At 45.7% G+C, this 22,766-nt stretch overlaps 15 non-coding genes and 1 pseudogene across 15 annotated transcripts; all 16 read left to right on the top strand.

Moving 5' to 3' along the window:
- Positions 1 to 2,858: 2,858 nt before the first annotated feature.
- On the top strand, positions 2,859 to 3,031 carry LOC142277009 (U2 spliceosomal RNA; annotated as a pseudogene).
- A 1,117-nt stretch (positions 3,032 to 4,148) lies between these two features.
- LOC142277033 (U2 spliceosomal RNA) lies at positions 4,149 to 4,339 on the top strand. Its single transcript, XR_012740394.1, has one exon. It is a non-coding gene; the product is annotated as a U2 spliceosomal RNA (small nuclear RNA).
- A 1,117-nt stretch (positions 4,340 to 5,456) lies between these two features.
- LOC142277035 (U2 spliceosomal RNA) lies at positions 5,457 to 5,647 on the top strand. Its single transcript, XR_012740395.1, has one exon. It is a non-coding gene; the product is annotated as a U2 spliceosomal RNA (small nuclear RNA).
- A 1,117-nt stretch (positions 5,648 to 6,764) lies between these two features.
- LOC142276966 (U2 spliceosomal RNA) lies at positions 6,765 to 6,955 on the top strand. Its single transcript, XR_012740345.1, has one exon. It is a non-coding gene; the product is annotated as a U2 spliceosomal RNA (small nuclear RNA).
- A 1,117-nt stretch (positions 6,956 to 8,072) lies between these two features.
- On the top strand, positions 8,073 to 8,263 carry LOC142277036 (U2 spliceosomal RNA). The gene has a single exon (XR_012740396.1). It is a non-coding gene; the product is annotated as a U2 spliceosomal RNA (small nuclear RNA).
- A 1,117-nt stretch (positions 8,264 to 9,380) lies between these two features.
- On the top strand, positions 9,381 to 9,571 carry LOC142277037 (U2 spliceosomal RNA). Its single transcript, XR_012740397.1, has one exon. It is a non-coding gene; the product is annotated as a U2 spliceosomal RNA (small nuclear RNA).
- Positions 9,572 to 10,688: 1,117 nt separating this feature from the next.
- On the top strand, positions 10,689 to 10,879 carry LOC142277039 (U2 spliceosomal RNA). The gene has a single exon (XR_012740399.1). It is a non-coding gene; the product is annotated as a U2 spliceosomal RNA (small nuclear RNA).
- A 1,117-nt stretch (positions 10,880 to 11,996) lies between these two features.
- On the top strand, positions 11,997 to 12,187 carry LOC142276960 (U2 spliceosomal RNA). Its single transcript, XR_012740339.1, has one exon. It is a non-coding gene; the product is annotated as a U2 spliceosomal RNA (small nuclear RNA).
- Positions 12,188 to 13,304: 1,117 nt separating this feature from the next.
- On the top strand, positions 13,305 to 13,495 carry LOC142277040 (U2 spliceosomal RNA). Its single transcript, XR_012740400.1, has one exon. It is a non-coding gene; the product is annotated as a U2 spliceosomal RNA (small nuclear RNA).
- A 1,117-nt stretch (positions 13,496 to 14,612) lies between these two features.
- On the top strand, positions 14,613 to 14,803 carry LOC142277041 (U2 spliceosomal RNA). Its single transcript, XR_012740401.1, has one exon. It is a non-coding gene; the product is annotated as a U2 spliceosomal RNA (small nuclear RNA).
- A 1,117-nt stretch (positions 14,804 to 15,920) lies between these two features.
- Positions 15,921 to 16,111, top strand: LOC142277042 (U2 spliceosomal RNA). Its single transcript, XR_012740402.1, has one exon. It is a non-coding gene; the product is annotated as a U2 spliceosomal RNA (small nuclear RNA).
- A 1,117-nt stretch (positions 16,112 to 17,228) lies between these two features.
- On the top strand, positions 17,229 to 17,419 carry LOC142277043 (U2 spliceosomal RNA). Its single transcript, XR_012740403.1, has one exon. It is a non-coding gene; the product is annotated as a U2 spliceosomal RNA (small nuclear RNA).
- A 1,117-nt stretch (positions 17,420 to 18,536) lies between these two features.
- On the top strand, positions 18,537 to 18,727 carry LOC142276976 (U2 spliceosomal RNA). Its single transcript, XR_012740354.1, has one exon. It is a non-coding gene; the product is annotated as a U2 spliceosomal RNA (small nuclear RNA).
- A 1,117-nt stretch (positions 18,728 to 19,844) lies between these two features.
- On the top strand, positions 19,845 to 20,035 carry LOC142277044 (U2 spliceosomal RNA). The gene has a single exon (XR_012740404.1). It is a non-coding gene; the product is annotated as a U2 spliceosomal RNA (small nuclear RNA).
- A 1,117-nt stretch (positions 20,036 to 21,152) lies between these two features.
- Positions 21,153 to 21,343, top strand: LOC142277046 (U2 spliceosomal RNA). Its single transcript, XR_012740405.1, has one exon. It is a non-coding gene; the product is annotated as a U2 spliceosomal RNA (small nuclear RNA).
- Positions 21,344 to 22,460: 1,117 nt separating this feature from the next.
- On the top strand, positions 22,461 to 22,651 carry LOC142277047 (U2 spliceosomal RNA). The gene has a single exon (XR_012740406.1). It is a non-coding gene; the product is annotated as a U2 spliceosomal RNA (small nuclear RNA).
- Positions 22,652 to 22,766: the final 115 nt, after the last annotated feature.

Genomic DNA, 22,766 nt, shown 5'->3' on the forward strand with positions numbered 1-22,766 from the left:
TACAGGATGAGGAAACCCGGGCTGCATTTATTGCTCAATATAAAATATGGAGGAGTAAGAAATGTCCAGAGCAATCCATGTCTAATTGGTGGGATGGAGTTAAGTATCGCATACGGAATTTCTTTGTCACTGTGGGTAGGAGGCGGGCCCGGGAAAAGAGAAGGTGTTTCAGGGATCTCAATGTTAGATTGGAGACTCTACATAAGTTAAAAGGGTGGGGAGTCCCTGGGGCAGAGGAGGACATTACTGAGTTAAAAATTGAGATCCAGAACTTTCTTGACCAAAAAGGAAAAGAGATAATATTTAATTCCCGAGTAAAACATTTGGAAGAAGATGAGACATGCTCTAGATATTTTTTTAAAAAAGTGGGGGAGAGGAAGAATTTTATACGGGAGTTGGGAGGTCAGACATCATCAAAGGGAATGCTAGAGGAGGCTTTTAACTTTTTTAGCAACCTTTTTAACCTCAAACACATTGATCAGTCTTGTTTTAATGATAATTTGAATTTTTTATCCCTCTTTTTATCCACCGAGGACAAGGACCTCCTGTCTGAGGAAATAAACATGGCGGAGGTGGAGGGAGCCCTAAAAGATTTTCAAAAAGGTAAAGCTCCAGGGTCAGACGGTCTCCCCATAGAGTTTTATCATGTTTTCTGGGATGTTATTAAAGATGATCTTATGGGAGTTTTTAATGAGGTTTTTAAAGACAATCTTATACCCTATTCTTGGAAGAAATGTGTGATTACCCTGATCTTTAAAAAAGGTGATAAGGCAAATTTAGAAAACTGGAGGCCTATCTCTCTTTTAAATACTGATTATAAGATATTGGCTAAAATTTTAAGCAGCCGTATTAAAAGTGTTATTAAAAGTGTGATTCATCCAGATCAGGTCTGCGGTATCCCCGGACGGTCCATCTGGGAGCATCTTAACCTTATACGGGACCTGATCTGGTACCAGAAGGATCGCAAGCAGCCTATAGCCATTTTATCCCTTGATTTTAAAAAAGCTTTTGACAGGGTATCACACTTTTATCTTTTTAGTGTTTTAAAAAAGATGGGGTTTCCTGTTGGTTTTATTGGTAAAATTAAGCTTTTATACAATGACACGTATGCGCAGATTTTAATAAATGGTTTTTTAACAAAAGAGGTCGCCCTCCGATCCGGGGTAAAACAGGGTTGCCCCATGTCCCCCTTACTGTTTGTTTGTGCTATAGAACCACTCTTGTGCCGTTTACGTGAGGACAAGGTGGTTAGGGGGATCCCTGTTCCTGGAGGTGGGGGAGCCCAGGTAAAAGCGTTAGCATACATGGATGATGTGTCTGTATATTGTACCAGCTCCGCTGCCATAAACAGAGCAGTGCTGGATACGGAGATTTTTAGTGCTGGATCCGGTTTTAAATTAAATAAAGAAAAATGTGATTGTTTTATTGTAGGTCAATGGGAGCCCGAGCCACCAAAGATACCGGTCCAAAATGATGGGATAAATATTTTGGGGATCCACTTTGATGAGCAAAATGATGGGTGTAAGAACTGGGACCTGGTTCTCACAAGATTGAGTCAAAAAATATCATTATGGCAGCTAAGAAAACTTACTATGGAGGGGAAGATTCTAATCATAAAAATGATCCTGCTCCCCATCATTTTGTACGCAGCGATGGTGTTTCCTCCAAATTCCCTATACTTTAAAAGACTAATGAAACCCATCTTTTATTTTCTGTGGAACTCCAAAATGGAAAAATTAAAGAGAATAACTGTATGTAAGAGTAAAAGGAATGGTGGCAAGGGACTCCCTGACCTAAAGTTGTTTTTATTAATAAAGTTTTTTGTGTTTTGTTACAAAAGTTTGAATAATGCTGGGGCTTTTACTTGTTTTTTAAGGTACAGCACGGGGTATGTTTTTAAAAAACTGCATGTTGATATTTTACCTAATCGTCCTGTCCTTTTATCCCCTCCGAAACAATATAAGATTTTAGAGACTATTATATCTGAATATGATTTGATAAATGTGGACAAGGGAGTCTTGTCAAATCAGCGAAAGTTGACAGCCGCCTGTAAGGGTCATGAGATTATGGAGGATGTGGCTAATTTTTCCCCGTCTAGGTGCCGATTAATTTGGAACAACGTCTCATGCCCTGCTCTTAGTAATACGCAAAAGGATCTGGCCTGGCAAATAGTCCACCAATGTCTCCCCACCAGGGCCTTCCAACATCGTAGGGGACTTGTGGCCAGTGCCAGATGCCCAAGAGACAGGTGTGCCCAGGAGGAGACGGTGTTCCACCTGTTCTGGTATTGTGCTTACGCACAAGAGGTATGGCAGGCAGTGGGCACGCTCCTGAAATGGGTGTGTGGGTTGCGCACCCTAAATTGTGATGTGGTGTTATACGGTATAATTGATTGTCCTACCATGCACCAGGCAAAAATCGCATGGCTCATAATTAACAGTTTTAAAGAGGCTCTATGGAAAACCAGAAATATTTTACTGTTCAAGCATGATTGCATCCCTGTGAAAGACTGTATAGGTCTTGCATTATGTACCATGTACACGTATTATTTGAGAGACTGCAAAAAACAGGGAACATTGGAAGCAAAAAAGGCATGGTGTCTCCAGATATGGAACACTTTTATGTATTTATAATCATATTTTATTTGTGATTCTATGTCTTTTACTGTATTGCTTTTAATGTATTTTATCTCATGTTTTAAGTAAAATGCTGGTTTTATGTATGTTTATGTGATTTTATGTGATATTTTACTGTACCTGTAAATACCTGATTTGGGTTTTATGATGCGTTTCATGTGCTCAAGTAACTGTGTTGTGTATCTAAAGTGTGACTTTTTGTTTGTAATGACTGAGTTTAATAAAGCTTGTTTGAAACGTGATCTGTTCTTATCAGTTTAATATCTGATACGTCCCCTATCTGGGGACCATATATTAAATGGATTTTTAGAACAGGGAGATGGAAAAAGAGCTTGCTCTGTCCACTCCACGCATTGACCTGGTATTGCAGTACCTCCAGGAACGGTGCACCCCTTCTTAACCCAGTTTCCAAAAGCAGAACTCGATTCACCTGATTCATATTAGCCCGATTAGCGAATTGAAATGAATTTTTATCTAACACACTTTTTACTTGCTTTATTCATCCAAATAGCAAACTCATCACCACTCAACTTCACCAACTCTGCTATGTCCCGTGCAGTATCTTGTTGTCAGTCTAATCTAGATCATGTGTAATTGAATGGAATAGATCCCTTTTGGACAAAGTGGAGTCAGATGCTGCAGTGACCACAGGTGTGAGAGGATCTACAATTGGCATCTGGTGTTATCTCTCTGCTTCCACTCCAAATAAAGTTACCTGTTGTTACCTGAACGTCAAATACTAAGAATGGGCGGCCTATGAAAGAATTAGTACTTTCATTAAGTATACTAAACCGGCTAATTGGGAATAGACAAACTGTAAAAAGCCCTCTGAGAAAGCCCCTCTCTAACTTTTGTTAGTAAGCTTTTCTGTAGCCTGCCTGTTGATGTATTTTCGGTTTGAACAGTGCACAACATGAAGAGACGGAACACTGGCGGCTTGTCACAATGCCCCCCGATGACATCACAATAGCGCTGCTGCCTAGAAAACAAGCTGCGCAGAAGAAGTTGTTCTTTGGGTGGGAGGGTGGGCTAGTGGAAGGAGGGGGCAATCTCTTTTTTTCCCGGGTGGTAGGGGGATGACAGGAGAAGGGAAGCGGGTGGTGAGAAAGGTACAGAGGGCAGGGTTTGGGGGCTGGGAAGGAAAGGGAAAAGATTAGGGTTTGGGGATGATGAAAGGGCTTTCTACGGGTAAGGATGGCAAAGGGTGGCAGTGACGGAAAGTCAGGCAACCTGTCCTGTCCGTCTTTTTGTATCGTGAATTGGAAAGACTGCAAGGGGGAGGGGAGTTGCTTGCGCCCTAAAGGAGGAGTTATTCAGATTCATTGCAGTGGGCGGCGGCTGCAAAACGCACCATTCTTCTTGTTTTTGCTCTGCAAAGCAGCCTTTTCAAGGGTTGGCTTGGGTGACAAAATGTCTTGTGTAGGCGTGGGTTTGTCTCCCTCTCGCTCTCTCTCCCTAAGATGTGTCCGGCATAGGCCAGGGTGCCACTCGAGGCCCAAACCAATTCTGGTTATCGCTTCTCGGCCTTTTGGCTAAGATCAAGTGTAGTATCTGTTCTTATCAGTTTAATATCTGATACGTCCCCTATCTGGGGACCATATATTAAATGGATTTTTAGAACAGGGAGATGGAAAAAGAGCTTGCTCTGTCCACTCCACGCATTGACCTGGTATTGCAGTACCTCCAGGAACGGTGCACCCCTTCTTAACCCAGTTTCCAAAAGCAGAACTCGATTCACCTGATTCATATTAGCCCGATTAGCGAATTGAAATGAATTTTTATCTAACACACTTTTTACTTGCTTTATTCATCCAAATAGCAAACTCATCACCACTCAACTTCACCAACTCTGCTATGTCCCGTGCAGTATCTTGTTGTCAGTCTAATCTAGATCATGTGTAATTGAATGGAATAGATCCCTTTTGGACAAAGTGGAGTCAGATGCTGCAGTGACCACAGGTGTGAGAGGATCTACAATTGGCATCTGGTGTTATCTCTCTGCTTCCACTCCAAATAAAGTTACCTGTTGTTACCTGAACGTCAAATACTAAGAATGGGCGGCCTATGAAAGAATTAGTACTTTCATTAAGTATACTAAACCGGCTAATTGGGAATAGACAAACTGTAAAAAGCCCTCTGAGAAAGCCCCTCTCTAACCTTTGTTAGTAAGCTTTTCTGTAGCCTGCCTGTTGATGTATTTTCGGTTTGAACAGTGCACAACATGAAGAGACGGAACACTGGCGGCTTGTCACAATGCCCCCCGATGACATCACAATAGCGCTGCTGCCTAGAAAACAAGCTGCGCAGAAGAAGTTGTTCTTTGGGTGGGAGGGTGGGCTAGTGGAAGGAGGGGGCAATCTCTTTTTTTCCCGGGTGGTAGGGGGATGACAGGAGAAGGGAAGCGGGTGGTGAGAAAGGTACAGAGGGCAGGGTTTGGGGGCTGGGAAGGAAAGGGAAAAGATTAGGGTTTGGGGATGATGAAAGGGCTTTCTACGGGTAAGGATGGCAAAGGGTGGCAGTGACGGAAAGTCAGGCAACCTGTCCTGTCCGTCTTTTTGTATCGTGAATTGGAAAGACTGCAAGGGGGAGGGGAGTTGCTTGCGCCCTAAAGGAGGAGTTATTCAGATTCATTGCAGTGGGCGGCGGCTGCAAAACGCACCATTCTTCTTGTTTTTGCTCTGCAAAGCAGCCTTTTCAAGGGTTGGCTTGGGTGACAAAATGTCTTGTGTAGGCGTGGGTTTGTCTCCCTCTCGCTCTCTCTCCCTAAGATGTGTCCGGCATAGGCCAGGGTGCCACTCGAGGCCCAAACCAATTCTGGTTATCGCTTCTCGGCCTTTTGGCTAAGATCAAGTGTAGTATCTGTTCTTATCAGTTTAATATCTGATACGTCCCCTATCTGGGGACCATATATTAAATGGATTTTTAGAACAGGGAGATGGAAAAAGAGCTTGCTCTGTCCACTCCACGCATTGACCTGGTATTGCAGTACCTCCAGGAACGGTGCACCCCTTCTTAACCCAGTTTCCAAAAGCAGAACTCGATTCACCTGATTCATATTAGCCCGATTAGCGAATTGAAATGAATTTTTATCTAACACACTTTTTACTTGCTTTATTCATCCAAATAGCAAACTCATCACCACTCAACTTCACCAACTCTGCTATGTCCCGTGCAGTATCTTGTTGTCAGTCTAATCTAGATCATGTGTAATTGAATGGAATAGATCCCTTTTGGACAAAGTGGAGTCAGATGCTGCAGTGACCACAGGTGTGAGAGGATCTACAATTGGCATCTGGTGTTATCTCTCTGCTTCCACTCCAAATAAAGTTACCTGTTGTTACCTGAACGTCAAATACTAAGAATGGGCGGCCTATGAAAGAATTAGTACTTTCATTAAGTATACTAAACCGGCTAATTGGGAATAGACAAACTGTAAAAAGCCCTCTGAGAAAGCCCCTCTCTAACCTTTGTTAGTAAGCTTTTCTGTAGCCTGCCTGTTGATGTATTTTCGGTTTGAACAGTGCACAACATGAAGAGACGGAACACTGGCGGCTTGTCACAATGCCCCCCGATGACATCACAATAGCGCTGCTGCCTAGAAAACAAGCTGCGCAGAAGAAGTTGTTCTTTGGGTGGGAGGGTGGGCTAGTGGAAGGAGGGGGCAATCTCTTTTTTTCCCGGGTGGTAGGGGGATGACAGGAGAAGGGAAGCGGGTGGTGAGAAAGGTACAGAGGGCAGGGTTTGGGGGCTGGGAAGGAAAGGGAAAAGATTAGGGTTTGGGGATGATGAAAGGGCTTTCTACGGGTAAGGATGGCAAAGGGTGGCAGTGACGGAAAGTCAGGCAACCTGTCCTGTCCGTCTTTTTGTATCGTGAATTGGAAAGACTGCAAGGGGGAGGGGAGTTGCTTGCGCCCTAAAGGAGGAGTTATTCAGATTCATTGCAGTGGGCGGCGGCTGCAAAACGCACCATTCTTCTTGTTTTTGCTCTGCAAAGCAGCCTTTTCAAGGGTTGGCTTGGGTGACAAAATGTCTTGTGTAGGCGTGGGTTTGTCTCCCTCTCGCTCTCTCTCCCTAAGATGTGTCCGGCATAGGCCAGGGTGCCACTCGAGGCCCAAACCAATTCTGGTTATCGCTTCTCGGCCTTTTGGCTAAGATCAAGTGTAGTATCTGTTCTTATCAGTTTAATATCTGATACGTCCCCTATCTGGGGACCATATATTAAATGGATTTTTAGAACAGGGAGATGGAAAAAGAGCTTGCTCTGTCCACTCCACACATTGACCTGGTATTGCAGTACCTCCAGGAACGGTGCACCCCTTCTTAACCCAGTTTCCAAAAGCAGAACTCGATTCACCTGATTCATATTAGCCCGATTAGCGAATTGAAATGAATTTTTATCTAACACACTTTTTACTTGCTTTATTCATCCAAATAGCAAACTCATCACCACTCAACTTCACCAACTCTGCTATGTCCCGTGCAGTATCTTGTTGTCAGTCTAATCTAGATCATGTGTAATTGAATGGAATAGATCCCTTTTGGACAAAGTGGAGTCAGATGCTGCAGTGACCACAGGTGTGAGAGGATCTACAATTGGCATCTGGTGTTATCTCTCTGCTTCCACTCCAAATAAAGTTACCTGTTGTTACCTGAACGTCAAATACTAAGAATGGGCGGCCTATGAAAGAATTAGTACTTTCATTAAGTATACTAAACCGGCTAATTGGGAATAGACAAACTGTAAAAAGCCCTCTGAGAAAGCCCCTCTCTAACCTTTGTTAGTAAGCTTTTCTGTAGCCTGCCTGTTGATGTATTTTCGGTTTGAACAGTGCACAACATGAAGAGACGGAACACTGGCGGCTTGTCACAATGCCCCCCGATGACATCACAATAGCGCTGCTGCCTAGAAAACAAGCTGCGCAGAAGAAGTTGTTCTTTGGGTGGGAGGGTGGGCTAGTGGAAGGAGGGGGCAATCTCTTTTTTTCCCGGGTGGTAGGGGGATGACAGGAGAAGGGAAGCGGGTGGTGAGAAAGGTACAGAGGGCAGGGTTTGGGGGCTGGGAAGGAAAGGGAAAAGATTAGGGTTTGGGGATGATGAAAGGGCTTTCTACGGGTAAGGATGGCAAAGGGTGGCAGTGACGGAAAGTCAGGCAACCTGTCCTGTCCGTCTTTTTGTATCGTGAATTGGAAAGACTGCAAGGGGGAGGGGAGTTGCTTGCGCCCTAAAGGAGGAGTTATTCAGATTCATTGCAGTGGGCGGCGGCTGCAAAACGCACCATTCTTCTTGTTTTTGCTCTGCAAAGCAGCCTTTTCAAGGGTTGGCTTGGGTGACAAAATGTCTTGTGTAGGCGTGGGTTTGTCTCCCTCTCGCTCTCTCTCCCTAAGATGTGTCCGGCATAGGCCAGGGTGCCACTCGAGGCCCAAACCAATTCTGGTTATCGCTTCTCGGCCTTTTGGCTAAGATCAAGTGTAGTATCTGTTCTTATCAGTTTAATATCTGATACGTCCCCTATCTGGGGACCATATATTAAATGGATTTTTAGAACAGGGAGATGGAAAAAGAGCTTGCTCTGTCCACTCCACGCATTGACCTGGTATTGCAGTACCTCCAGGAACGGTGCACCCCTTCTTAACCCAGTTTCCAAAAGCAGAACTCGATTCACCTGATTCATATTAGCCCGATTAGCGAATTGAAATGAATTTTTATCTAACACACTTTTTACTTGCTTTATTCATCCAAATAGCAAACTCATCACCACTCAACTTCACCAACTCTGCTATGTCCCGTGCAGTATCTTGTTGTCAGTCTAATCTAGATCATGTGTAATTGAATGGAATAGATCCCTTTTGGACAAAGTGGAGTCAGATGCTGCAGTGACCACAGGTGTGAGAGGATCTACAATTGGCATCTGGTGTTATCTCTCTGCTTCCACTCCAAATAAAGTTACCTGTTGTTACCTGAACGTCAAATACTAAGAATGGGCGGCCTATGAAAGAATTAGTACTTTCATTAAGTATACTAAACCGGCTAATTGGGAATAGACAAACTGTAAAAAGCCCTCTGAGAAAGCCCCTCTCTAACCTTTGTTAGTAAGCTTTTCTGTAGCCTGCCTGTTGATGTATTTTCGGTTTGAACAGTGCACAACATGAAGAGACGGAACACTGGCGGCTTGTCACAATGCCCCCCGATGACATCACAATAGCGCTGCTGCCTAGAAAACAAGCTGCGCAGAAGAAGTTGTTCTTTGGGTGGGAGGGTGGGCTAGTGGAAGGAGGGGGCAATCTCTTTTTTTCCCGGGTGGTAGGGGGATGACAGGAGAAGGGAAGCGGGTGGTGAGAAAGGTACAGAGGGCAGGGTTTGGGGGCTGGGAAGGAAAGGGAAAAGATTAGGGTTTGGGGATGATGAAAGGGCTTTCTACGGGTAAGGATGGCAAAGGGTGGCAGTGACGGAAAGTCAGGCAACCTGTCCTGTCCGTCTTTTTGTATCGTGAATTGGAAAGACTGCAAGGGGGAGGGGAGTTGCTTGCGCCCTAAAGGAGGAGTTATTCAGATTCATTGCAGTGGGCGGCGGCTGCAAAACGCACCATTCTTCTTGTTTTTGCTCTGCAAAGCAGCCTTTTCAAGGGTTGGCTTGGGTGACAAAATGTCTTGTGTAGGCGTGGGTTTGTCTCCCTCTCGCTCTCTCTCCCTAAGATGTGTCCGGCATAGGCCAGGGTGCCACTCGAGGCCCAAACCAATTCTGGTTATCGCTTCTCGGCCTTTTGGCTAAGATCAAGTGTAGTATCTGTTCTTATCAGTTTAATATCTGATACGTCCCCTATCTGGGGACCATATATTAAATGGATTTTTAGAACAGGGAGATGGAAAAAGAGCTTGCTCTGTCCACTCCACGCATTGACCTGGTATTGCAGTACCTCCAGGAACGGTGCACCCCTTCTTAACCCAGTTTCCAAAAGCAGAACTCGATTCACCTGATTCATATTAGCCCGATTAGCGAATTGAAATGAATTTTTATCTAACACACTTTTTACTTGCTTTATTCATCCAAATAGCAAACTCATCACCACTCAACTTCACCAACTCTGCTATGTCCCGTGCAGTATCTTGTTGTCAGTCTAATCTAGATCATGTGTAATTGAATGGAATAGATCCCTTTTGGACAAAGTGGAGTCAGATGCTGCAGTGACCACAGGTGTGAGAGGATCTACAATTGGCATCTGGTGTTATCTCTCTGCTTCCACTCCAAATAAAGTTACCTGTTGTTACCTGAACGTCAAATACTAAGAATGGGCGGCCTATGAAAGAATTAGTACTTTCATTAAGTATACTAAACCGGCTAATTGGGAATAGACAAACTGTAAAAAGCCCTCTGAGAAAGCCCCTCTCTAACCTTTGTTAGTAAGCTTTTCTGTAGCCTGCCTGTTGATGTATTTTCGGTTTGAACAGTGCACAACATGAAGAGACGGAACACTGGCGGCTTGTCACAATGCCCCCCGATGACATCACAATAGCGCTGCTGCCTAGAAAACAAGCTGCGCAGAAGAAGTTGTTCTTTGGGTGGGAGGGTGGGCTAGTGGAAGGAGGGGGCAATCTCTTTTTTTCCCGGGTGGTAGGGGGATGACAGGAGAAGGGAAGCGGGTGGTGAGAAAGGTACAGAGGGCAGGGTTTGGGGGCTGGGAAGGAAAGGGAAAAGATTAGGGTTTGGGGATGATGAAAGGGCTTTCTACGGGTAAGGATGGCAAAGGGTGGCAGTGACGGAAAGTCAGGCAACCTGTCCTGTCCGTCTTTTTGTATCGTGAATTGGAAAGACTGCAAGGGGGAGGGGAGTTGCTTGCGCCCTAAAGGAGGAGTTATTCAGATTCATTGCAGTGGGCGGCGGCTGCAAAACGCACCATTCTTCTTGTTTTTGCTCTGCAAAGCAGCCTTTTCAAGGGTTGGCTTGGGTGACAAAATGTCTTGTGTAGGCGTGGGTTTGTCTCCCTCTCGCTCTCTCTCCCTAAGATGTGTCCGGCATAGGCCAGGGTGCCACTCGAGGCCCAAACCAATTCTGGTTATCGCTTCTCGGCCTTTTGGCTAAGATCAAGTGTAGTATCTGTTCTTATCAGTTTAATATCTGATACGTCCCCTATCTGGGGACCATATATTAAATGGATTTTTAGAACAGGGAGATGGAAAAAGAGCTTGCTCTGTCCACTCCACGCATTGACCTGGTATTGCAGTACCTCCAGGAACGGTGCACCCCTTCTTAACCCAGTTTCCAAAAGCAGAACTCGATTCACCTGATTCATATTAGCCCGATTAGCGAATTGAAATGAATTTTTATCTAACACACTTTTTACTTGCTTTATTCATCCAAATAGCAAACTCATCACCACTCAACTTCACCAACTCTGCTATGTCCCGTGCAGTATCTTGTTGTCAGTCTAATCTAGATCATGTGTAATTGAATGGAATAGATCCCTTTTGGACAAAGTGGAGTCAGATGCTGCAGTGACCACAGGTGTGAGAGGATCTACAATTGGCATCTGGTGTTATCTCTCTGCTTCCACTCCAAATAAAGTTACCTGTTGTTACCTGAACGTCAAATACTAAGAATGGGCGGCCTATGAAAGAATTAGTACTTTCATTAAGTATACTAAACCGGCTAATTGGGAATAGACAAACTGTAAAAAGCCCTCTGAGAAAGCCCCTCTCTAACCTTTGTTAGTAAGCTTTTCTGTAGCCTGCCTGTTGATGTATTTTCGGTTTGAACAGTGCACAACATGAAGAGACGGAACACTGGCGGCTTGTCACAATGCCCCCCGATGACATCACAATAGCGCTGCTGCCTAGAAAACAAGCTGCGCAGAAGAAGTTGTTCTTTGGGTGGGAGGGTGGGCTAGTGGAAGGAGGGGGCAATCTCTTTTTTTCCCGGGTGGTAGGGGGATGACAGGAGAAGGGAAGCGGGTGGTGAGAAAGGTACAGAGGGCAGGGTTTGGGGGCTGGGAAGGAAAGGGAAAAGATTAGGGTTTGGGGATGATGAAAGGGCTTTCTACGGGTAAGGATGGCAAAGGGTGGCAGTGACGGAAAGTCAGGCAACCTGTCCTGTCCGTCTTTTTGTATCGTGAATTGGAAAGACTGCAAGGGGGAGGGGAGTTGCTTGCGCCCTAAAGGAGGAGTTATTCAGATTCATTGCAGTGGGCGGCGGCTGCAAAACGCACCATTCTTCTTGTTTTTGCTCTGCAAAGCAGCCTTTTCAAGGGTTGGCTTGGGTGACAAAATGTCTTGTGTAGGCGTGGGTTTGTCTCCCTCTCGCTCTCTCTCCCTAAGATGTGTCCGGCATAGGCCAGGGTGCCACTCGAGGCCCAAACCAATTCTGGTTATCGCTTCTCGGCCTTTTGGCTAAGATCAAGTGTAGTATCTGTTCTTATCAGTTTAATATCTGATACGTCCCCTATCTGGGGACCATATATTAAATGGATTTTTAGAACAGGGAGATGGAAAAAGAGCTTGCTCTGTCCACTCCACGCATTGACCTGGTATTGCAGTACCTCCAGGAGCGGTGCACCCCTTCTTAACCCAGTTTCCAAAAGCAGAACTCGATTCACCTGATTCATATTAGCCCGATTAGCGAATTGAAATGAATTTTTATCTAACACACTTTTTACTTGCTTTATTCATCCAAATAGCAAACTCATCACCACTCAACTTCACCAACTCTGCTATGTCCCGTGCAGTATCTTGTTGTCAGTCTAATCTAGATCATGTGTAATTGAATGGAATAGATCCCTTTTGGACAAAGTGGAGTCAGATGCTGCAGTGACCACAGGTGTGAGAGGATCTACAATTGGCATCTGGTGTTATCTCTCTGCTTCCACTCCAAATAAAGTTACCTGTTGTTACCTGAACGTCAAATACTAAGAATGGGCGGCCTATGAAAGAATTAGTACTTTCATTAAGTATACTAAACCGGCTAATTGGGAATAGACAAACTGTAAAAAGCCCTCTGAGAAAGCCCCTCTCTAACCTTTGTTAGTAAGCTTTTCTGTAGCCTGCCTGTTGATGTATTTTCGGTTTGAACAGTGCACAACATGAAGAGACGGAACACTGGCGGCTTGTCACAATGCCCCCCGATGACATCACAATAGCGCTGCTGCCTAGAAAACAAGCTGCGCAGAAGAAGTTGTTCTTTGGGTGGGAGGGTGGGCTAGTGGAAGGAGGGGGCAATCTCTTTTTTTCCCGGGTGGTAGGGGGATGACAGGAGAAGGGAAGCGGGTGGTGAGAAAGGTACAGAGGGCAGGGTTTGGGGGCTGGGAAGGAAAGGGAAAAGATTAGGGTTTGGGGATGATGAAAGGGCTTTCTACGGGTAAGGATGGCAAAGGGTGGCAGTGACGGAAAGTCAGGCAACCTGTCCTGTCCGTCTTTTTGTATCGTGAATTGGAAAGACTGCAAGGGGGAGGGGAGTTGCTTGCGCCCTAAAGGAGGAGTTATTCAGATTCATTGCAGTGGGCGGCGGCTGCAAAACGCACCATTCTTCTTGTTTTTGCTCTGCAAAGCAGCCTTTTCAAGGGTTGGCTTGGGTGACAAAATGTCTTGTGTAGGCGTGGGTTTGTCTCCCTCTCGCTCTCTCTCCCTAAGATGTGTCCGGCATAGGCCAGGGTGCCACTCGAGGCCCAAACCAATTCTGGTTATCGCTTCTCGGCCTTTTGGCTAAGATCAAGTGTAGTATCTGTTCTTATCAGTTTAATATCTGATACGTCCCCTATCTGGGGACCATATATTAAATGGATTTTTAGAACAGGGAGATGGAAAAAGAGCTTGCTCTGTCCACTCCACGCATTGACCTGGTATTGCAGTACCTCCAGGAACGGTGCACCCCTTCTTAACCCAGTTTCCAAAAGCAGAACTCGATTCACCTGATTCATATTAGCCCGATTAGCGAATTGAAATGAATTTTTATCTAACACACTTTTTACTTGCTTTATTCATCCAAATAGCAAACTCATCACCACTCAACTTCACCAACTCTGCTATGTCCCGTGCAGTATCTTGTTGTCAGTCTAATCTAGATCATGTGTAATTGAATGGAATAGATCCCTTTTGGACAAAGTGGAGTCAGATGCTGCAGTGACCACAGGTGTGAGAGGATCTACAATTGGCATCTGGTGTTATCTCTCTGCTTCCACTCCAAATAAAGTTACCTGTTGTTACCTGAACGTCAAATACTAAGAATGGGCGGCCTATGAAAGAATTAGTACTTTCATTAAGTATACTAAACCGGCTAATTGGGAATAGACAAACTGTAAAAAGCCCTCTGAGAAAGCCCCTCTCTAACCTTTGTTAGTAAGCTTTTCTGTAGCCTGCCTGTTGATGTATTTTCGGTTTGAACAGTGCACAACATGAAGAGACGGAACACTGGCGGCTTGTCACAATGCCCCCCGATGACATCACAATAGCGCTGCTGCCTAGAAAACAAGCTGCGCAGAAGAAGTTGTTCTTTGGGTGGGAGGGTGGGCTAGTGGAAGGAGGGGGCAATCTCTTTTTTTCCCGGGTGGTAGGGGGATGACAGGAGAAGGGAAGCGGGTGGTGAGAAAGGTACAGAGGGCAGGGTTTGGGGGCTGGGAAGGAAAGGGAAAAGATTAGGGTTTGGGGATGATGAAAGGGCTTTCTACGGGTAAGGATGGCAAAGGGTGGCAGTGACGGAAAGTCAGGCAACCTGTCCTGTCCGTCTTTTTGTATCGTGAATTGGAAAGACTGCAAGGGGGAGGGGAGTTGCTTGCGCCCTAAAGGAGGAGTTATTCAGATTCATTGCAGTGGGCGGCGGCTGCAAAACGCACCATTCTTCTTGTTTTTGCTCTGCAAAGCAGCCTTTTCAAGGGTTGGCTTGGGTGACAAAATGTCTTGTGTAGGCGTGGGTTTGTCTCCCTCTCGCTCTCTCTCCCTAAGATGTGTCCGGCATAGGCCAGGGTGCCACTCGAGGCCCAAACCAATTCTGGTTATCGCTTCTCGGCCTTTTGGCTAAGATCAAGTGTAGTATCTGTTCTTATCAGTTTAATATCTGATACGTCCCCTATCTGGGGACCATATATTAAATGGATTTTTAGAACAGGGAGATGGAAAAAGAGCTTGCTCTGTCCACTCCACGCATTGACCTGGTATTGCAGTACCTCCAGGAACGGTGCACCCCTTCTTAACCCAGTTTCCAAAAGCAGAACTCGATTCACCTGATTCATATTAGCCCGATTAGCGAATTGAAATGAATTTTTATCTAACACACTTTTTACTTGCTTTATTCATCCAAATAGCAAACTCATCACCACTCAACTTCACCAACTCTGCTATGTCCCGTGCAGTATCTTGTTGTCAGTCTAATCTAGATCATGTGTAATTGAATGGAATAGATCCCTTTTGGACAAAGTGGAGTCAGATGCTGCAGTGACCACAGGTGTGAGAGGATCTACAATTGGCATCTGGTGTTATCTCTCTGCTTCCACTCCAAATAAAGTTACCTGTTGTTACCTGAACGTCAAATACTAAGAATGGGCGGCCTATGAAAGAATTAGTACTTTCATTAAGTATACTAAACCGGCTAATTGGGAATAGACAAACTGTAAAAAGCCCTCTGAGAAAGCCCCTCTCTAACCTTTGTTAGTAAGCTTTTCTGTAGCCTGCCTGTTGATGTATTTTCGGTTTGAACAGTGCACAACATGAAGAGACGGAACACTGGCGGCTTGTCACAATGCCCCCCGATGACATCACAATAGCGCTGCTGCCTAGAAAACAAGCTGCGCAGAAGAAGTTGTTCTTTGGGTGGGAGGGTGGGCTAGTGGAAGGAGGGGGCAATCTCTTTTTTTCCCGGGTGGTAGGGGGATGACAGGAGAAGGGAAGCGGGTGGTGAGAAAGGTACAGAGGGCAGGGTTTGGGGGCTGGGAAGGAAAGGGAAAAGATTAGGGTTTGGGGATGATGAAAGGGCTTTCTACGGGTAAGGATGGCAAAGGGTGGCAGTGACGGAAAGTCAGGCAACCTGTCCTGTCCGTCTTTTTGTATCGTGAATTGGAAAGACTGCAAGGGGGAGGGGAGTTGCTTGCGCCCTAAAGGAGGAGTTATTCAGATTCATTGCAGTGGGCGGCGGCTGCAAAACGCACCATTCTTCTTGTTTTTGCTCTGCAAAGCAGCCTTTTCAAGGGTTGGCTTGGGTGACAAAATGTCTTGTGTAGGCGTGGGTTTGTCTCCCTCTCGCTCTCTCTCCCTAAGATGTGTCCGGCATAGGCCAGGGTGCCACTCGAGGCCCAAACCAATTCTGGTTATCGCTTCTCGGCCTTTTGGCTAAGATCAAGTGTAGTATCTGTTCTTATCAGTTTAATATCTGATACGTCCCCTATCTGGGGACCATATATTAAATGGATTTTTAGAACAGGGAGATGGAAAAAGAGCTTGCTCTGTCCACTCCACGCATTGACCTGGTATTGCAGTACCTCCAGGAACGGTGCACCCCTTCTTAACCCAGTTTCCAAAAGCAGAACTCGATTCACCTGATTCATATTAGCCCGATTAGCGAATTGAAATGAATTTTTATCTAACACACTTTTTACTTGCTTTATTCATCCAAATAGCAAACTCATCACCACTCAACTTCACCAACTCTGCTATGTCCCGTGCAGTATCTTGTTGTCAGTCTAATCTAGATCATGTGTAATTGAATGGAATAGATCCCTTTTGGACAAAGTGGAGTCAGATGCTGCAGTGACCACAGGTGTGAGAGGATCTACAATTGGCATCTGGTGTTATCTCTCTGCTTCCACTCCAAATAAAGTTACCTGTTGTTACCTGAACGTCAAATACTAAGAATGGGCGGCCTATGAAAGAATTAGTACTTTCATTAAGTATACTAAACCGGCTAATTGGGAATAGACAAACTGTAAAAAGCCCTCTGAGAAAGCCCCTCTCTAACCTTTGTTAGTAAGCTTTTCTGTAGCCTGCCTGTTGATGTATTTTCGGTTTGAACAGTGCACAACATGAAGAGACGGAACACTGGCGGCTTGTCACAATGCCCCCCGATGACATCACAATAGCGCTGCTGCCTAGAAAACAAGCTGCGCAGAAGAAGTTGTTCTTTGGGTGGGAGGGTGGGCTAGTGGAAGGAGGGGGCAATCTCTTTTTTTCCCGGGTGGTAGGGGGATGACAGGAGAAGGGAAGCGGGTGGTGAGAAAGGTACAGAGGGCAGGGTTTGGGGGCTGGGAAGGAAAGGGAAAAGATTAGGGTTTGGGGATGATGAAAGGGCTTTCTACGGGTAAGGATGGCAAAGGGTGGCAGTGACGGAAAGTCAGGCAACCTGTCCTGTCCGTCTTTTTGTATCGTGAATTGGAAAGACTGCAAGGGGGAGGGGAGTTGCTTGCGCCCTAAAGGAGGAGTTATTCAGATTCATTGCAGTGGGCGGCGGCTGCAAAACGCACCATTCTTCTTGTTTTTGCTCTGCAAAGCAGCCTTTTCAAGGGTTGGCTTGGGTGACAAAATGTCTTGTGTAGGCGTGGGTTTGTCTCCCTCTCGCTCTCTCTCCCTAAGATGTGTCCGGCATAGGCCAGGGTGCCACTCGAGGCCCAAACCAATTCTGGTTATCGCTTCTCGGCCTTTTGGCTAAGATCAAGTGTAGTATCTGTTCTTATCAGTTTAATATCTGATACGTCCCCTATCTGGGGACCATATATTAAATGGATTTTTAGAACAGGGAGATGGAAAAAGAGCTTGCTCTGTCCACTCCACGCATTGACCTGGTATTGCAGTACCTCCAGGAACGGTGCACCCCTTCTTAACCCAGTTTCCAAAAGCAGAACTCGATTCACCTGATTCATATTAGCCCGATTAGCGAATTGAAATGAATTTTTATCTAACACACTTTTTACTTGCTTTATTCATCCAAATAGCAAACTCATCACCACTCAACTTCACCAACTCTGCTATGTCCCGTGCAGTATCTTGTTGTCAGTCTAATCTAGATCATGTGTAATTGAATGGAATAGATCCCTTTTGGACAAAGTGGAGTCAGATGCTGCAGTGACCACAGGTGTGAGAGGATCTACAATTGGCATCTGGTGTTATCTCTCTGCTTCCACTCCAAATAAAGTTACCTGTTGTTACCTGAACGTCAAATACTAAGAATGGGCGGCCTATGAAAGAATTAGTACTTTCATTAAGTATACTAAACCGGCTAATTGGGAATAGACAAACTGTAAAAAGCCCTCTGAGAAAGCCCCTCTCTAACCTTTGTTAGTAAGCTTTTCTGTAGCCTGCCTGTTGATGTATTTTCGGTTTGAACAGTGCACAACATGAAGAGACGGAACACTGGCGGCTTGTCACAATGCCCCCCGATGACATCACAATAGCGCTGCTGCCTAGAAAACAAGCTGCGCAGAAGAAGTTGTTCTTTGGGTGGGAGGGTGGGCTAGTGGAAGGAGGGGGCAATCTCTTTTTTTCCCGGGTGGTAGGGGGATGACAGGAGAAGGGAAGCGGGTGGTGAGAAAGGTACAGAGGGCAGGGTTTGGGGGCTGGGAAGGAAAGGGAAAAGATTAGGGTTTGGGGATGATGAAAGGGCTTTCTACGGGTAAGGATGGCAAAGGGTGGCAGTGACGGAAAGTCAGGCAACCTGTCCTGTCCGTCTTTTTGTATCGTGAATTGGAAAGACTGCAAGGGGGAGGGGAGTTGCTTGCGCCCTAAAGGAGGAGTTATTCAGATTCATTGCAGTGGGCGGCGGCTGCAAAACGCACCATTCTTCTTGTTTTTGCTCTGCAAAGCAGCCTTTTCAAGGGTTGGCTTGGGTGACAAAATGTCTTGTGTAGGCGTGGGTTTGTCTCCCTCTCGCTCTCTCTCCCTAAGATGTGTCCGGCATAGGCCAGGGTGCCACTCGAGGCCCAAACCAATTCTGGTTATCGCTTCTCGGCCTTTTGGCTAAGTTCAAGTGTAGTATCTGTTCTTATCAGTTTAATATCTGATACGTCCCCTATCTGGGGACCATATATTAAATGGATTTTTAGAACAGGGAGATGGAAAAAGAGCTTGCTCTGTCCACTCCACGCATTGACCTGGTATTGCAGTACCTCCAGGAACGGTGCACCCCTTCTTAACCCAGTTTCCAAAAGCAGAACTCGATTCACCTGATTCATATTAGCCCGATTAGCGAATTGAAATGAATTTTTATCTAACACACTTTTTACTTGCTTTATTCATCCAAATAGCAAACTCATCACCACTCAACTTCACCAACTCTGCTATGTCCCGTGCAGTATCTTGTTGTCAGTCTAATCTAGATCATGTGTAATTGAATGGAATAGATCCCTTTTGGACAAAGTGGAGTCAGATGCTGCAGTGACCACAGGTGTGAGAGGATCTACAATTGGCATCTGGTGTTATCTCTCTGCTTCCACTCCAAATAAAGTTACCTGTTGTTACCTGAACGTCAAATACTAAGAATGGGCGGCCTATGAAAGAATTAGTACTTTCATTAAGTATACTAAACCGGCTAATTGGGAATAGACAAACTGTAAAAAGCCCTCTGAGAAAGCCCCTCTCTAACCTTTGTTAGTAAGCTTTTCTGTAGCCTGCCTGTTGATGTATTTTCGGTTTGAACAGTGCACAACATGAAGAGACGGAACACTGGCGGCTTGTCACAATGCCCCCCGATGACATCACAATAGCGCTGCTGCCTAGAAAACAAGCTGCGCAGAAGAAGTTGTTCTTTGGGTGGGAGGGTGGGCTAGTGGAAGGAGGGGGCAATCTCTTTTTTTCCCGGGTGGTAGGGGGATGACAGGAGAAGGGAAGCGGGTGGTGAGAAAGGTACAGAGGGCAGGGTTTGGGGGCTGGGAAGGAAAGGGAAAAGATTAGGGTTTGGGGATGATGAAAGGGCTTTCTACGGGTAAGGATGGCAAAGGGTGGCAGTGACGGAAAGTCAGGCAACCTGTCCTGTCCGTCTTTTTGTATCGTGAATTGGAAAGACTGCAAGGGGGAGGGGAGTTGCTTGCGCCCTAAAGGAGGAGTTATTCAGATTCATTGCAGTGGGCGGCGGCTGCAAAACGCACCATTCTTCTTGTTTTTGCTCTGCAAAGCAGCCTTTTCAAGGGTTGGCTTGGGTGACAAAATGTCTTGTGTAGGCGTGGGTTTGTCTCCCTCTCGCTCTCTCTCCCTAAGATGTGTCCGGCATAGGCCAGGGTGCCACTCGAGGCCCAAACCAATTCTGGTTATCGCTTCTCGGCCTTTTGGCTAAGATCAAGTGTAGTATCTGTTCTTATCAGTTTAATATCTGATACGTCCCCTATCTGGGGACCATATATTAAATGGATTTTTAGAACAGGGAGATGGAAAAAGAGCTTGCTCTGTCCACTCCACGCATTGACCTGGTATTGCAGTACCTCCAGGAACGGTGCACCCCTTCTTAACCCAGTTTCCAAAAGCAGAACTCGATTCACCTGATTCATATTAGCCCGATTAGCGAATTGAAATGAATTTTTATCTAACACACTTTTTACTTGCTTTATTCATCCAAATAGCAAACTCATCACCACTCAACTTCACCAACTCTGCTATGTCCCGTGCAGTATCTTGTTGTCAGTCTAATCTAGATCATGTGTAATTGAATGGAATAGATCCCTTTTGGACAAAGTGGAGTCAGATGCTGCAGTGACCACAGGTGTGAGAGGATCTACAATTGGCATCTGGTGTTATCTCTCTGCTTCCACTCCAAATAAAGTTACCTGTTGTTACCTGAACGTCAAATACTAAGAATGGGCGGCCTATGAAAGAATTAGTACTTTCATTAAGTATACTAAACCGGCTAATTGGGAATAGACAAACTGTAAAAAGCCCTCTGAGAAAGCCCCTCTCTAACCTTTGTTAGTAAGCTTTTCTGTAGCCTGCCTGTTGATGTATTTTCGGTTTGAACAGTGCACAACATGAAGAGACGGAACACTGGCGGCTTGTCACAATGCCCCCCGATGACATCACAATAGCGCTGCTGCCTAGAAAACAAGCTGCGCAGAAGAAGTTGTTCTTTGGGTGGGAGGGTGGGCTAGTGGAAGGAGGGGGCAATCTCTTTTTTTCCCGGGTGGTAGGGGGATGACAGGAGAAGGGAAGCGGGTGGTGAGAAAGGTACAGAGGGCAGGGTTTGGGGGCTGGGAAGGAAAGGGAAAAGATTAGGGTTTGGGGATGATGAAAGGGCTTTCTACGGGTAAGGATGGCAAAGGGTGGCAGTGACGGAAAGTCAGGCAACCTGTCCTGTCCGTCTTTTTGTATCGTGAATTGGAAAGACTGCAAGGGGGAGGGGAGTTGCTTGCGCCCTAAAGGAGGAGTTATTCAGATTCATTGCAGTGGGCGGCGGCTGCAAAACGCACCATTCTTCTTGTTTTTGCTCTGCAAAGCAGCCTTTTCAAGGGTTGGCTTGGGTGACAAAATGTCTTGTGTAGGCGTGGGTTTGTCTCCCTCTCGCTCTCTCTCCCTAAGATGTGTCCGGCATAGGCCAGGGTGCCACTCGAGGCCCAAACCAATTCTGGTTATCGCTTCTCGGCCTTTTGGCTAAGATCAAGTGTAGTATCTGTTCTTATCAGTTTAATATCTGATACGTCCCCTATCTGGGGACCATATATTAAATGGATTTTTAGAACAGGGAGATGGAAAAAGAGCTTGCTCTGTCCACTCCACGCATTGACCTGGTATTGCAGTACCTCCAGGAACGGTGCACCCCTTCTTAACCCAGTTTCCAAAAGCAGAACTCGATTCACCTGATTCATATTAGCCCGATTAGCGAATTGAAATGAATTTTTATCTAACACACTTTTTACTTGCTTTATTCATCCAAATAGCAAACTCATCACCACTCAACTTCACCAACTCTGCTATGTCCCGTGCAGTATCTTGTTGTCAGTCTAATCTAGATCATGTGTAATTGAATGGAATAGATCCCTTTTGGACAAAGTGGAGTCAGATGCTGCAGTGACCACAGGTGTGAGAGGATCTACAATTGGCATCTGGTGTTATCTCTCTGCTTCCACTCCAAATAAAGTTACCTGTTGTTACCTGAACGTCAAATACTAAGAATGGGCGGCCTATGAAAGAATTAGTACTTTCATTAAGTATACTAAACCGGCTAATTGGGAATAGACAAACTGTAAAAAGCCCTCTGAGAAAGCCCCTCTCTAACCTTTGTTAGTAAGCTTTTCTGTAGCCTGCCTGTTGATGTATTTTCGGTTTGAACAGTGCACAACATGAAGAGACGGAACACTGGCGGCTTGTCACAATGCCCCCCGATGACATCACAATAGCGCTGCTGCCTAGAAAACAAGCTGCGCAGAAGAAGTTGTTCTTTGGGTGGGAGGGTGGGCTAGTGGAAGGAGGGGGCAATCTCTTTTTTTCCCGGGTGGTAGGGGGATGACAGGAGAAGGGAAGCGGGTGGTGAGAAAGGTACAGAGGGCAGGGTTTGGGGGCTGGGAAGGAAAGGGAAAAGATTAGGGTTTGGGGATGATGAAAGGGCTTTCTACGGGTAAGGATGGCAAAGGGTGGCAGTGACGGAAAGTCAGGCAACCTGTCCTGTCCGTCTTTTTGTATCGTGAATTGGAAAGACTGCAAGGGGGAGGGGAGTTGCTTGCGCCCTAAAGGAGGAGTTATTCAGATTCATTGCAGTGGGCGGCGGCTGCAAAACGCACCATTCTTCTTGTTTTTGCTCTGCAAAGCAGCCTTTTCAAGGGTTGGCTTGGGTGACAAAATGTCTTGTGTAGGCGTGGGTTTGTCTCCCTCTCGCTCTCTCTCCCTAAGATGTGTCCGGCATAGGCCAGGGTGCCACTCGAGGCCCAAACCAATTCTGGTTATCGCTTCTCGGCCTTTTGGCTAAGATCAAGTGTAGTATCTGTTCTTATCAGTTTAATATCTGATACGTCCCCTATCTGGGGACCATATATTAAATGGATTTTTAGAACAGGGAGATGGAAAAAGAGCTTGCTCTGTCCACTCCACGCATTGACCTGGTATTGCAGTACCTCCAGGAACGGTGCACCCCTTCTTAACCCAGTTTCCAAAAGCAGAACTCGATTCACCTGATTCATATTAGCCCGATTAGCGAATTGAAATGAATTTTTATCTAACACACTTTTTACTTGCTTTATTCATCCAAATA

This window comes from Anomaloglossus baeobatrachus, unplaced genomic scaffold (assembly GCF_048569485.1).
Source record: "Anomaloglossus baeobatrachus isolate aAnoBae1 unplaced genomic scaffold, aAnoBae1.hap1 Scaffold_404, whole genome shotgun sequence".
NCBI lineage: Eukaryota > Metazoa > Chordata > Amphibia > Anura > Aromobatidae > Anomaloglossus > Anomaloglossus baeobatrachus.